Source organism: Sarcophilus harrisii, chromosome 3 (genome assembly GCF_902635505.1).
Source record: "Sarcophilus harrisii chromosome 3, mSarHar1.11, whole genome shotgun sequence".
In the NCBI taxonomy this organism is placed as follows: Eukaryota; Metazoa; Chordata; class Mammalia; order Dasyuromorphia; family Dasyuridae; genus Sarcophilus; species Sarcophilus harrisii.
Window position 1 is genome coordinate 77,120,182 of NC_045428.1, and position 16,363 is coordinate 77,136,544.

Genomic DNA, 16,363 nt, shown 5'->3' on the forward strand with positions numbered 1-16,363 from the left:
TATCATCTCAAATGCATCCATAACTATATCCAAACCATCATCCCTATTCTTGATTTGCTCTCCTTTTACAGTCTTAACTTTAGAGATAATAATTTCAACTATAATCTGTTTCTTATTCTTAGCCTCCTGACATTCTTATTAGTCAAATTTCTATTCAGGATCATCCCCACTTATCTTTCTTTTCTACTTTCTCCCCATTTTGATGCCAAAGGAAGTACTACAAGTAGGATGATGGGTCTACAGCAAATTCAGGCCTTTACAGAAATATAGCAATGCTTTTAGTAGTTCTAGCTTGATTCTCTATCATGCTGCACACAGCAGATGTTCCAGATATTTCTCTTTCTCTTCAAGAATCTTATATTTTTCCTTTTTTGGCAGATGATTTTTCCTCCTAGTTTGTGTTTTTAAATGTTCACAAGTCACCATCCTGCAAGGTTATCAACATTATAATCTTTCTTTTCTTCCCAACTTTATGCCTCAAAATGTTTTTGCAACTTCATCTAGCTAGTTTTTCTTCTTGATGAGTTTAACTTCACTCTAGTGTGTGAGGAACATGAAGGTACATGAGAGGTCTCAGGATCATAGAAAAAGGGGAAGTGAGTACATGCTCCATGTGTAGGGCATGTTCAAATAAGGTGTTGTGGACAAAATCACCACTATGTACTCAATCAAATTCCCAAACTAATTTTTCTTTTTTTCCTGGTGGATGAGAATAAGCAAAATAAAAGGCAGTCATCAGAGAGCTGTAGTGTGTGGAGCCCAATCCCAAGGTCCTTCCCCTTTTAAGGTCAGAAAACTCCTACCTTCCAGCCTCCTAAATCCTGTGATTCATCAGAGTTGTTAGCTACACAGAAAACCTCTGATTCCTGCTTTATCCATCGCTATCCACTTTAGCTCTATGTTTTCCAACTCTAGTTCTCACAAGTCTCCCGAATTCTCAGCCTTCCTTTCCCCTGTGTCCTTTATAAATTCATCTCTGATAATCTGCAGTTTCACTTACCTTAGTCCTATGTAGATATGGTTATACTTTTGACCTCACATCCTTCATGATCATCTTTATGATCAAGATTCTGAATTACTCTGTTGGATCACAAGCTCCTTCCCCTTCTCCTAAATCTTCCTACCATTACTTTCAGTCACTCTAATCCTCTCTTCCTCCCAGCATATCAATCCTGTTCTGCTTTTCCCCCACTATTAAAAATTTGATCCTATGGTAAATCTTATGATAAAGTTCAGGTATGCCTTATCTTCTACTTTTGGTTTCCTTACAACCTTGTCCTATTACAAATAATTTCTTAAAAAGCCAAACCCTGAGCTCTCTGTTCCTGTGTGGGAGCAGACAAATTCATACAATTATGCTGAATGGGTTCAAAACAAATTTATCTAGTCATAATTGCATCTTTTTTGCTACAAGATCATCCTTAAATTCTTCTCTTTCACATTGTTCATATGGGCTATTCCAAAGTTTTTCTCAAGTCTTTTATGCCCTTGCTACCCCAGCTTCCATCTGAGCAGATCTTACTTTATTCTTTTTTGAGAATATTAAGACCATTCATTGTGAACTTTTACTCTAAAGCCTCACATCCCCAGTTCTCTCCCCCTCCCATCCATTCTCAGACTGAGGTGGTTCTTCTTGCTAAATTTATCCTTTACTAGTACTCTTAATCCTATCTGTCCCAATTCCAGAAGCTTTTCATCTTCCCAGGAGCTGAAAATCACTGATCTAGACAATTGCCTCCATCTCTTCCCCTTCCATTCACTGTTCAACCATCTGTAATTTGACTGACTGAAACATTTAACTGAAATGACTTCCTACTATCACCAGTAACCTCATAACTGAAAATTCTAATGGCCTTTTTACAATTAACCTATCAGACCCTGCTTCAGGTTTTGACATTAATTACTTCCTACTGGATATGCTCCCTTCCTTTGGCTTTCATGACACTGTTTTTCTCCTGATTTTTCTATTTTCTGTTGTTTTCAGTATTACTAAATCATCATTCTCCCTATCATTAAGCAGATGATCTCCCAAAGTTCTTAAACTCCCTAACACTCTTTTCTCTAGCATAATGTCTTCATCATTTAAAAAATGTGTTGATTGATTAGTGAGCTCACCTCTATTCTCCATTCTCTATTCTCTATTTCTCTATTGGCTCCAATTTTAACTCCTAAAACTGCTCTCTTTAATATTCAACTACAGATGACTCCCAAATGTATATATCTAGTCTTAATCTTCCTTCTAAATTCCAGTCCCCAGTTGTTATCTGCCTTTTGGACAATTCCACACATATGTACTATAAATTGTCTTCTTATCTCTGCATGTCTCTCTACTTCTAATTAAGGCCCTTATAGACCCACATGTGCAAAAATGTTTGTGGCAGCTCTTCTTGTGGTGGCTAGAAACTGGAAACTGAATGGATGCTCATCAATTGGAGAATGGCTGAATAAATTATGGTATGTGAATGTTATGGAATATTATTGTTCTGTAAGAAATGACCAGCAGGATCAATACAGAGAGGATTGGCGAGACTTACATGAACTGAAGCCAAGTGAAATGAGCAGAACCAGGAGATCACTGTACACGGCAACAAGATTATATGATGATCAATTCTAATGGACATGGCTCTCCTCAACAATGAGATTATTCAAACTACTTCCAATTGTTCAATGATGAAGAAAGCTATCTAAACCCAGAGAGAGGCCTGTGGGAACTGAGTGTGGACTACAACATAGCATTTTCACTGTTTCTGTTGATGTTTGCTTGCATTTTGTTTTCCTTCTCAGGTTTTTTTTCTTTCTAGATCCAATTTTTCTTGTACAGCAAGATAAATTTGAACATATTTAACATGTATGGACTACCTGCCATCTAGAGGAGGGAGTGGAGGTAGGAGGGAAACATTCGGAACAGAAAGTTTTGTAGGGGCAGTTAAGTAGTGTAATAGATAAAGCACCAGCCCTGAAGTCAGGAGGACCTGAGTTCAAATCTGGCCTCAGACACTTAACACTTCCTAGCTGTGTGATCCTGGGCAAGCTACTTAACCCCAATTGCCTCACCAAAAAGAAAAAAAAAAGTTTTGCAAGGGTCAATGTTGAAAAATTACCCATGCATATGTTTTTTTTTTAAATTTTTTTTAATTAAATAACTTTTTATTGCCAGAACCCATGCCACAGTAATTTTTTTACAACATTATCCCTTGCACTCACTTCTGTTCCGATTTTTCCCCTCCCTCCCTTCACCCTCTCCCCAAGATGGCAAGCAGTCCTATACATGTTAAATAGATTACAGTGGATCTTGGATACAATATATGTGTGCAGAACTGAACAGTTTTCTTGTTGCTCGGAGAATTGGATTTAGAGGGTATAAATAACCTGGGAAGAAGAACAAAAATACAAGCAGTTTACATTCATTTTCTAGTGTTCTTTCTTTGGGTGTAGCTGCTTCTGTCCATCCTTGATCAACTGAAACTAAATTAGATCTTGTCTTTGTTGAAGAAATCCACTTCCATCAGAATACATCCTCATACAGTATCGCTGTTGAAGTATATAATGATCTCCTGGTTCTGCTCATTTCACTCAGTATCAGTTCATGTAAGTCTCGCCAAGCCTCTCTGTATTCATCCTGCTGGTCATTTCTTACAGAACAATAATATTCCATAACATTCATATACCACAATTTACTCAACCATTCTCCAATTGATGGGCATCCATTCATTTTCCAGCTTCTGGCCACTACAAACAGGGCTGCCACAAACATTTTGGCACATACAGGTCCCTTTCCCTTTTTTAGTATCTCTTTGGGGTATAAGCCTATGCATATGTTTTGTAAATAAAAAGCTTTAATAAAAAAGTAATAATAATCTAGGCCTTTATAACATCTTACTTGGACTATTGGTATACTATAGATAACAACCTTCTTGCTTCCAGGCTCTATTTAATTTATTTTCCACATAACTGCTAAATGGATATTCCCCAAATACAAGAGAAATCATATAATTCTATAAAAAAATCTCAAGTGTTTCCCCTATTGCCTCTAAGATAAGTAAGAAACACTATGCTTGACATTTAAAGCTTTTGTAGTCTGGATCTCACCTAATATTCCAGTCTTTCTGCTTTATTTTCCTTCAGACAAATTCCATTCAAGTCAAACCAGTCTACTAACTAACTATTCCTTGTGCTAAAAATTCCATTTCCTACCTCTTTGGTTTTGCACAATAAGTTTTTCATTCCTTTTTCTTCTGCACAATTAGCATCTCTTAGAAGAGGATGAAAAATCAATGCCCAGATCATGACTGATCTTGTGAACCAAACCTTTCCTTAGGTTCTCTCCCTCCAGGATTGACTCTATCAACTTTATGTTTAATTATTGTCTTTATTATGTCCCCAAGTAGAATACCTGATTTTCTCTTTTGTCCCCAGTGCCTAAAGCCATAAATATTTGTTAAATTGAGTTGAATATATAAATGGAAGGGGAGCAGGTAGAAATTTTTGAATAAAGCAGATAACCTCTTCTCCTTGGTGTATTTATTTTTTACATCATTTTTGTTTGTGAAATGTATCTTTACTTATCACTCAGGTGGTCTCTTACAAGAATGATTTTTTCAAAAGAGGTTAAGCAAAACTATCCAACATAAAAACCATGTTTGATAGTAATGATGATAATAATAACTAACATTTAGTGCTATGTACCAGGCACTATACTAAAGGATTTACAATTATTATCTCATTGGATCCTAACAACAATGGAATATAGATATATTATCATCCCCATTCTATAGAGGAAGATAATGAGATTATAGATATTAAATGATTTGCCGTGGATCATATAGTTAGTGAGTGAAGCTGACTTGAATTCAGGTTTTCCTGACTGGAGACCTAGTGTTTTTTTCACAGTACTACGTGTGTGTGTGTGTGTGTGTGTGTGTGTACCTGCAATGGAGGGGCATGAGATGGATTTTTTCAGCTCTTCTCTGTGATGAAGTTTGGTCATTATCATTACAGCATTTAGTTTTGTTTTGTGATGTACAAAAAGTCCAAGAGACATAGGTTAGTCATTTGGCTATCTCACAGGAACCAATGATAGATGGCCTATTGATGCTCATATCCCTCTGGAAAAATGGATGTTCCCTATAGATGGCAATCAACCCTAATTGGTTAACAATTAGGAGATATAAAATAAACTTACACAAATTATTAGCATTTCTATATATTACTGACAAAGCCCATCAGAAAGAGATAGAAAAATAAATTTCATTTAAAATTATTGTAAACATAATAAAATACTTGGAGATCTACTTGTCAAGACAAACCCAAGAACTATATGAATGCAAAACACTTTTCACACAAATAAAATCAGATCTAAACAACTGGGAAAATATCAATTGTTCATGGCTAGGTAGAACTAGCATAATAAAAATGACAGTTCTGACTAAATTGGTCTACTTGTTCTGTGCTATACCAACCGAACTACCAAAAATTATTTCACAGAATTAGAGAAAATAATAACAAAATTCATCTGGAAGAAAAAAAAAGGTCAAGAATATCAAGGGAATTAATGAAAAAAAAAGTACAAAGAATGATGACTTAGCATTACCAAACCTAAAATTATATTATAAAGCAGCAGTAATCAAAACCATTTGGTACTGGCTAAGAAATAGAGTGGTGGATCAGTGGAATAGATTAGATACACACAACATAACAATCAAGGCATATAACAATCTAGTATTTGATAAACTCCCAAACTCCAGCTTCTGGAATAAGAACTCACCATTTGACAAAAATAATATGTCAGAAACTTGGGGTAGGCCTACATCTCACACCTCATGCCAAAATATGGTCAAAATGGATACATTATGTGAACATAAATGAGGATACCATAAATATATTAGAAGAACAAGGTATAATTTACCTATCAGATCTTTGGAGAAGGGAGGAATTTATGATCAAAGAAGAACTTGAGAATATTATAAAAAGCAAAATGGACAACTTTGGTTACATCAAATTTAAAAGTTTTTGCACAAACAAAATCAATAGAAACAAGATCAAAAGGTAAGTACAAAGCTGGGAAAAAAATCTTTATAGCCAGCATTTCTGAGAAAAGTCTCATTTCTAAAATATATACAGAACTGTGTCAAATTTATAAGAATACAAGTCATTCCCCAACTGATAAATGGTCAAAAAATATCAAGAGACAATTTTCAGATGATGAAACTAAAGCCATTTATAATTATATGAAAAAATGCTCTAAATCACTATTGATTAGAGAAATGCAAATTACAACTCTGAGGTACCACCTCACACCTTTCAGATTGGCTAAGATGACAGGAAAAGATAATGATAAATGCTGGAGGAGATATGAGAAAACTGGGACACTAATATATTGTTGGTGAAGTTGTGAAATGATCCAACCATTCTGGAGAGTAATCTAGAACTATGCTCAAAGGGCTATAAAACTGTGCATACTTTTTGACCCAGCAGTGCCATTATTTATCTGTATCCCAAAGAAATCATAAAAAAGGGAAAAGGACTCACATGAGCAAAAATGTTTGTAGCAGCTCTTTTTGTGGTAGCAAAGAATTAGAAAAGGAGTGAATGTCTGTCAATTAGAAAATGATTGAACAAGTTGTAGTACATGAAGATAATGGAATATTATTGTTCTATAAAAAAATTATGAACAATCTGATTATAGAAAGGCCTGGAAAGATTTTCATGAACTGATGCTGAGTGAAACAAGTAAAACCAGGAATACATTGTATACAATAACAGGAAGAATGTGTGATGATCAACAATGAAAGGTTTGTTTCTTCTCAAGTAGTTCAATGATCCAAAGCAATTTCAATAGACTTTGGACAGAAAATGCCACCTAAAGAAAAAGAACTAAGAAAAAAGAATGTAAATCAACACATGATATGTTCACTTCTTTTTTCTGTTTTTTAAAATCTCTCCCATGGTTTTTCCCTTTTGCTCTGATTTTTCTCTCCCAACATAATTCATAAAACAATGTGTATTCGAACTGATGCTGAGTGAAATGAGCAGGACCAGGAGATCATTATATACTTCAACAACAATACTATATGATGACCAGTTCTGATGGACCAGGCCATCCTCAGCAACGAGATCAACCAAATCATTTCTAATGGAGCAGTAATGAACTGAACTAACTATGCCCAGAAAAAGAACTCTGGGAGATGACTAAAAACCATTACATTGAATTCCCAATCCCTATATTTATGCACACCTGCATTTTTGATTTCCTTCACAAGCTAATTGTACAATATTTCAGAGTCTGATTCTTTTTGTACAGCAAAATAACGTTTTGGTCATGTATACTTATTGTGTATCTAATTTATATTTTAATATATTTAACATCTACTGGTCATCCTGCCATCTAGGGGAGGGGATGTGGGGGGGGGTAAGAGGTGAAAAATTGGAACAAGAGGTTTGGCAATTGTTAATGCTGTAAAGTTACCCATGTATATATCCTGTAAATAAAAGGCTATTAAATAAAAAAACAAAAACAAAAACAAACAAAAAAAAAACAATGTGTATTAAAAACAAATTTACTACAATTATATATACATATATTTAAAAATAAAAATGAATATTATAATGAGAGGTAGACCTCTTCTAATGAGAAGCTGAGGACATGACTTTGATTATATACATATATATATATTATATATATTATATACTCCTCTTTCCTCATCTATAAAATTAGAATTACAATAGCACCTATCTCCCAAGGTTGATGTAAGAATCAAATGAGATAATATTGATAAAAAGTACCTAGCATGGGGCAGCTAGGTGGTGCAGGGGGTAGAACACTAGCCCTGAAGTCAGGAGGACCTAAGTTCATATCTGATCTCAGACCTGTAACACTTCTTGGCTGTGTGACCCTGGGCAAGTCACTTAATCCCAAGTGCCTCAGAAAAAAAAAGTACCTAGCATAGCACCCAGCACATAGAAGGCATTATATAAATAAATGTTTATTACTTTCTCTTTCCCTTCCTTCCTCTCATGGATGGTTACAAAACTTTTGAAAAGAATTTGAGCTGTGGTAAACCAACTTCCTTAATTTTCTACTTACATGCTTATAACACATTTTTTTAATAGGAAAGAAATTTCCGGTACCTGTTCTGGGTTTCAGCAACAATGAAAGTGTTCTCTGTATTAGATAATATGTTATGAATGAAATGGTTTTTTCTAGGGTAACAAAAAGAGAGAATGGAAAATAATGGAAAAATAAATGAATACAAATTTGAAGTAGAGATTATTTTGGGGGTGTACACACTTCCAACTCATCAGAGTTTTTCCCCAGCTTTTTTTTTCCTCTTCTGGGGTAGGGTAACCTTCATTGCCTATCTTCTTCTAAGAAAGAAAGGGCCTCCTTCGCTGCTATGGGAGACCACTCTGCTCTCTGGGAAGAGATTCAAAGAAGAACAATGGGACAAGACTTCATTCCTTTCGTTTCAGATCCCAGAGGCAAACACATTAATATAGTATTTTGTTGAGTTCATGATTAATTCAGTGTGGGAGTTTTTTACTGCTTTAGATTAGACCTGTTCATCATTGTCAAATGAAATTTAATTCAATTTATTGTGCAAGTGACTATGCTAGAAGTGAAATCAAAATTCCTTTTGCGGATATCTTCATTCTTGTTCATCACACATTTTTTTAATGATGGAAATCCCTTAGGGAAAAGGGCTTGGATTTTTTTTTTTTTTTTTTTGATGAAGTTTCATTTTTATATATATACCTAATTATGAAGAAATTATCTTAATCAGCTTGGACCCAGTTTTTGTTCTACAACTAATAATATCAGGAGTTACCTGAGACACATAGGTTGAGTCATTTGGCCAGGGTTACACACCAATATGTGTTCAAAAAAATAGCTGGAACCAGGTCTTTCTGAAACCAAGACTAGTCACAGCATCCTGCCTTCAAAGTTCAGTGAATGATTAAACAATGTTAACTAACATGAACAAAAATCTTAGTCTATGTCAGGCACAAAGATAAAACTACAATGTCTAAATTTTTTTGATTTGACTAGTTTCATATATACTTGGTAAAAGTTGAAGAAACCTTAAAGATCTAGAGTTTACAGATTTACAGGTTAAAGTTTACAGATGAGGACAATGAAAACCAAAAAGATGTGATTTTTTTTTTCAAGGTTATAAAATGAGGGGAAAAGTTAAAAAACAAAAACAAACAAAAAAAAAAAAAAAAAAAAAACTTGACTCCAAGTCCTGTGTTAATGAGCTCCTAAACCATCATAACCCTTTTTAGTGTATTGCTTATATTTTACAAAGTCAGAGGAGCCCAGTTAGAGGGGAAAACAAACCTTAGCAAGTCATTATAGAGGGAGGTATAGGTAGAAGAGGAAGATGTTTATCATTCATTCAGGCCTTGGGGTTAAGGCTTAATTTATCTTGTATTAACTATGTTACGTGACCAGTGTCTTTTACTCATATTCATTGTTCACTTTTCCCTGTTTTTTCCTCATTGTTCTTCTTTATATACTTGCCAGTTTCTAAGAAACAGAACAATTTTTTATGCATTGGGTTTTGAATGATCTGCTTCAGGTCTGTTTATTATACTTCCCACATATCATTCTTGAGCTTGTGTGAATACTAAAGAATTATATTCTAGCTCACTATATATATTTTCTTCCAATTTCAAAAAAAATTGTATATTGAATCTTAAAAGTGTTAAATAGTTGCCTGTGTCTTCCCATTGCTCAAACACAATGCTTCATAATAACCTGGAATTGTATATATTTACATGTTTAAATATGAAAAAATTATTACTTTTTAAAAAGTGGGCTTTGACACCAGTATTCCCCTAAAGAGAAGGTTTAAGAACTGGTATGTTTAGTGTAGGGACTGACATGTTGCCAAAAGATAATTTTTTTTTTTTTTTTGGCAAAGTGATTGGGGTTAAATGACTTGTCTATGGTCACACAGCTAGTAAGTGTTAAGTGTCTGAGGCTGGATTTGAACTCAGATACTCCTGACTTCAGGATTGGTAAGCTATCCATCCACTTCACTATCTAGCTGACCCCAGAGGATACTTTCAATTAATTAAATGATATACTTGTATCTTAAATATCCATGTTTTATTTCCTATGAAATTTTTTAAGCAGTATTATTTCTTTCATTTATTCCTTGTGATATAAATTAATAATGTGCAAGGAAAGTATAACAATTGATGAAGATGGGAGCAAGGAAAGAGGAAATAGAAGACCATCTAAAAGGGAGCAGAAATCTTTTATAAATAAGCCATTGAAAAGATCATTAGGGGCTTTATTGGTTCAAACCACATAGTAATATTACTGCTAATGTTTCTATATTCAATCCAACTGTGCCTAAATTTTGTACCCTGCACAGTACCATGTTCTTAAATGTTAATATCTTTATGCTATTAATTCCAATTATTTTGTCTGAGCCAATGTTGAGTAGAGCAAGCAACCTGCTTACCCTGGAGATGGGAGTTTTTCCAGGGCACCAGGACATCAATTAATATGCTAGAAGAGACAATTTTCTAAGTAGGACCCTGCTGTCCTGAAAGAACATATTCCCTTTCCCTTAGGAGCCATACTTCCAGAAAGTAGCTTTTGACTCAGCACACAATATGATACAGTACTTAGGTAAAAACTTATTAAGAATAGTATCTATTATACAGAAAGGGATATGATGTTAAGAGTCCAAAGGAATCATTTTTCTTAATTCTTTTTGTTCAAGCTCATTAATAAATGGGGGGAGGGGGGGTGGAGGTGCTAGTGTCATAGATTCCACAGATCCAAAATGTTTTACGGATGGGGATGTTAGAAAAATATCTTGCCTTCCAAAACAGCTGTCACATAGTGGTCCTACTGTCTATAACATTAAATCCATCATATTAGATCCTCTATTAGACTGTAAGCTCCTTGAGGATAGGGAATGTCTTTGCCTCTTTTTGCCACTTACAGTGCCTGGAATATAGTGAGTACCTGGTGTTTTTTAGTTGCTTAACATGACATTAGGTAATCATATTCTTATTTAACATACTTGATGTATAATAGAAATGGCCCTTTCTATTGTTCATTGACAACTGTACTCTTGTATACCATTTGTATATGTGAATATAATATATCATATGCTTTCATATTTTGTGCTGGAAAACAAATGTTATACCAGCCACTTCTCTTATGGAAAAAATCATTAGTCTTTATTATTGCTATTAATTTTATTTTAACATCTTAATTTTATATAATTGTACTCAGTAAGGAATGTATATTAGGGTCTATAGTATTCTCTACTTCATGGGCTAAAACTAAGTTCTTATAACCTACTGAAAAGCCCTGTGAATAGGTTTGGCAAATGTTGGTTTTCAATTAGCACTGAGTTATGAGTGGGGCAAAGCTCGTTGCTAGATTGGTCCCATTCTCACACTTCATACCTCTCATTTTCACAATCCACTGCAGACTGGGGCCTCAGATTTCAGGTATCTTGCATGCAGAAATAAAGCCTCTAACCTTAGGCCCCTGCTATGAGAAGTCATGTCTCAAATACCAGACTTTTGCTACTGGGATTTCATCTATAAGAAGGACTGCTAACATGAGTCAGAATACCAATTTTCTTTCCAGTACTTGTAAAAGTCGCATAAACTCCTTTTGTTTACAGTATTCATAAAGGCAAAAGTCCCAATCACAGTCTATTATCTCCCTTTCCAAATAGCTAACCAGTTTCTACTTCTCTTAATCTCAAAAATATAGAATCTCTCTTGAAGCAAGAACCATCCTTTCCCTAGCAATCATTTGCTATTCTTTCACCCTAAGCTACTCCTTGTCATTCCCCTTCCTAACATCTTTTTTTATTAAAGCTTTTAAAAATAAAACATATGCATAGATAATTTTCAACATTCACCCTTGTAAAACCTTGTGTTCCAAAAATGTTTTCCTCCCTTCCCTACAGTCCCTTCCCTAAATGACAAGTAATTCAGTATATGTTAAATGTGCAGTTCTTCTATATGTATTTCCACAATTGGAAATTGTGGAATTTCCACAATTTTCATTCTGCACAAGAAAAATCAAATCAAAAGTAAACAATAAAAAAAAGTGAAAATACAATGTTGTGATCTACACTCAATCCCCCAGTCTTCAATCTGGATGCAGAGGACTCTGATCATCACAAGACCATTGAAATTGTCCTGAATCACCTTGCTGTTGAAAAGAGTCACGTCCATCAGAATTGATCATCATGTAATCTTGCTGTTGCTCTGTACAATGTTCTCCTGCTACTACTCATTTCATGTAAGTCTTTCCAGACCTCTCTGAAATCATCCTGTTGATCATTTCTTATGGAACAATAATATTCCATAACATTCATATACCATAACTTATTCAACCATTCTCCAACAAATGAGCATCCATTCAGCTTTTAATTCCTTGCCATTATAAAAAGGGCTGCTACATTTTTGCACACATAAGTCCTTTCCCCTTTTTTATGATTTCTTTGGGATATAGGCCCAGTAGCCCCTCCTAATATCCTACCTAGAGTTTTCCCTCCCACTTCATTATGTCCTCTGGAACAGTATCCTATTGTTAACAAATTTCCCGTTATCATAATTTTTAAAATTTCCCCATTATTCTGAATTAAAAAAAATATTACTAGCCCTTATATCAGAAACAGCAACACTGTGGAACTTAGAATAACATAGTTTGGTTCATAGTGTCCTGGTTCTATATATCATGTGTAAAAAGGAAAACTGACAATATATATTAATCATAGTTTTTTGGTTATTGTTGTTTTTTGTTGCTGCTGTTATAATCCATGAATGAGAAATGATCTGGTTTATTGATAAATTTAATATATTCAGTCATCTTCATCAATACTGGAAGGTGCTATTTTTCCAGTTCATGCTCTAGGATTTGGATGCTTAACAAAAAAGTCAGAGGATTAGTAGAAGCCCATATTCAGAATTGGAATATAAAAAAAAAAGGGATGTAGAGTCCTTGACCAAATTTTTTTCTGTCAAACTATTCAAAAGTTACAAGTATAACAAACTCATTTGGTTACAGAAACTATTTTCCAGACAACTGATGGGAAATAACATTGATTATATAGAAACATATGAATATCTTAATGTTATTAACTTTGTTGTTAAGTTGCCAAAAGCATCATCATTATGATACTTCTGCATCCTATCTTATACATCTTAATTTTACTCACAGTGCTAATTACCATATTACCTTCAGAGACTACTAGAAAGGGCTATGACTCATTTGTGTCTAAGAGAGAAAAGGTTGTCACAGAGTGTCCAATTTGTTTTATTTGGCTCTGTCCATGTCATTATCAGGAGCAGTTTAAACAAACAGTTATAACTCAGTAGCATGAGAATTCAATTCATAGGAAGACTAATAATGTATTTTGGAAAATTACAACTAGCTTGCCATGTTTACTGTAATTGGAAGTAACTGGTGCTTTGGACACAAAGATGATCAAGGAAAAGAAAGAAAGGGAAATGTGGGGAGGAATTGAGCAACACAAACTCACTTCTGAAAAAAAATTCAATATACTTGCTACAGTAATAGCTTTGTTTTTATGCACAAATGAGAATATGTATATATGGATAAATATGTAATATCTAAAAAAGTGTATAGCTATGATATTCAAAGGAAAAGTGGCAATGGGCATTATGTAAATGTCTGAAGAAGATTCTACCTGAGCTTTAATCACTTGAATTGACAATTCTAATACCCCTATGATATTCAAAGGAAAAGTGACAATGGGCATTATGTAAATGTCTGAAGAAGATTCTACCTGAGCTTTAATCACTTGAATTGACAATTCTAATACCCCTAATATTGGATAATTTTGCATGCAATTCATATAGTCACTGTATATCATATATTCAAATAGCATTAAGTTAGACTTCCAAGTCTTTGAATTAACACTTCTTTAGAATATAGTTCATATGATTTGGAGCAAATTAGTTCTTAAAAATAAATTTTATTGATATTTTGTTTTCATATTAACATGTTTCATTGTTTCCCTTCCTTTCCCCTTCCCCAGAGTCAGCCCATATAACAGAATATTTAAAGAAAAAGAGAAAAAAATTTAGTGAAATCAATACACTGAAAAAAATCTGAAAACATATTCCATATTTCATATTCAAGGACCTTTCACCTCTGTAAAGAAGGCTTCTCATGCTTATTCTTTTAATTTTGAAACATTATTTTTTTTCACTTGTTTTGTAGTTAATTGTTTTTTCCATTTACACAATTGTGGCAAATCCCTTTCACCATTCCAGTCCCTGTTAACTTGATGCTTTACTTAGAAAATCCTAGATAATCAGTAGCAACAATGACAAAAATTAAGATAATAGTTTTAGTGAAGTTTCAGACAAAAAAAATAAACCCATAAGTATCAATATCATTTCCACGTATTAACAATAATATCTAAAAAGTAATAATAATAGAAAGGAAAATCCCATTTAAAATAACTACAAATTTGCACAAAATATTTCAGAACCAGTTTAGCAAAGCATACTTAATACCTTCAGAAATAGTCCTTAAAAAAAAAAAAAGATAGTTTAAATAGCTGGAAAATATTCAGTGCTCATGGCTGGGCCTTTCCAATGTGATAAAAATTGAAACAATAACAAAATTAATTCTCAGATTTAATGATATGCTAATCAAATTATCAAAAAGATCATAGGGCTAGATAAAATTGTAACATTCTTTTGGAAGAAAAAAGACATCAAAATTTGAAAACACAAATTCCCTAGAAAATAACTCTGTATTTGATAAGAACTGCTAGGAAAACTGGTAAACAATCTGGCAGAAATCAGGCTTAGGTCAATTCCTTACATTATTTCACAACAACAAAAAAATGTATTTGCAGACTTATTATTAACAATTTTAGCATTTCTTAAATACTTTGTTTTTATATTAACATTTTTCATTGTTTCCTTTCCTTTCCCCCTCCCCAGAGTCAACCCATAACAGAATATTTAAAGAAAAAAAAAAAGAAAAAGAGAAAAAAATTTAGTGAAATACACTGAAAAAAAAATCTGAAAACATATTCCATGTATGTGTTTGTGTGTATAGAAATAGATACAAATATACAACCAACAGAAATATTTAAGACCAAAAGTCATTTCCCCAAATATATGGTTAAAAGATATGAACAAAAATTCTCAAAAAATAACAAATGAAAACTATTAACAACCATAAAAGAGGCAGCTAGGTGGCGCAGTGGATAAAGCACTCACCCTGGAGTCAGAAGGAGTTGAAATCTGTCCTCAAAAACTTAATAATTGTGTGACCCTAGGCAAGTCACTTAACTCTGATTGCCCACACACACACAGAAAGAGAGATAGATAGATAAAAGAATGCTCCCAGTTATTAAGCATAAGGAAAATGCATATAAAAACTCTAAAGTTTTATTTCATAGCTAATTTAGAAGAATTAGATGGAGGTGTTATGGAAAGATAGACTTATTAATGTATTATTGGTGGAACTGTAAATTAGTATACCATTATAGAAAGCAACTCTTTGACTGTGAGATCATTTGAGTATAGGCCCCAGAGAGGTCAATGACTAAAAGAAAGGCTCTATAACACATAAAAATATTTATTGCAATATTTTTTGTAGTAAGAAAAACTGAATACAGAGTAAATTCCATTGAATAGAAAATGGTTAAACAAATTATAACAATATGAATGTCATAGAATATTAATTACTATACTCTTAGAAATAATGGATAGGACATACAGAGAACCATGTAGAGACTTACATGAACTGATGCAAACTGAACTAGTTTGAAGAAAATAATATATACAATGACATCATATAAATGGAAAGGAACTGGACATTAGTGTTGTGAAATCATAAAGAATAAACTTGACCTCAAAGAAGAGATATGAAAAGACACCTCCCTCTGCTTCTTTGTAGATGTGGGAGAATTCATGATTATGAAACACTACATATATCATTAGATTTTAAAAAGATATTGGAATTACTGTTTTTTTTTTTCTCCCCATTTTCTTTTTTAAAAATCTTTATCATAATGGATAGGCTTGCAATAAGGAAGGAAGAAGAAAAAAACCTAGGTGATATAAAAATAAAGTATATAAATAAAACTTTATTTTAAAAAAAAGAATTCTAAGACTCTTGAATTCAAACATTTTTTAGAACAGAGTTAAAATGAGAAGCTAGATGACATAGTGGACCTGGAGACACAAAGATATGAATTCAAGCATGCCCTCAGACACTTACTACCTGCGTGATTGTGAGCATGTCACTTCACCTCATTTGCCTCAGTTTCCTCATCTGTAAAATGATCTGGAGAAAGAAAAGGCAAACCATTCTAGTATCTTTGCCAAG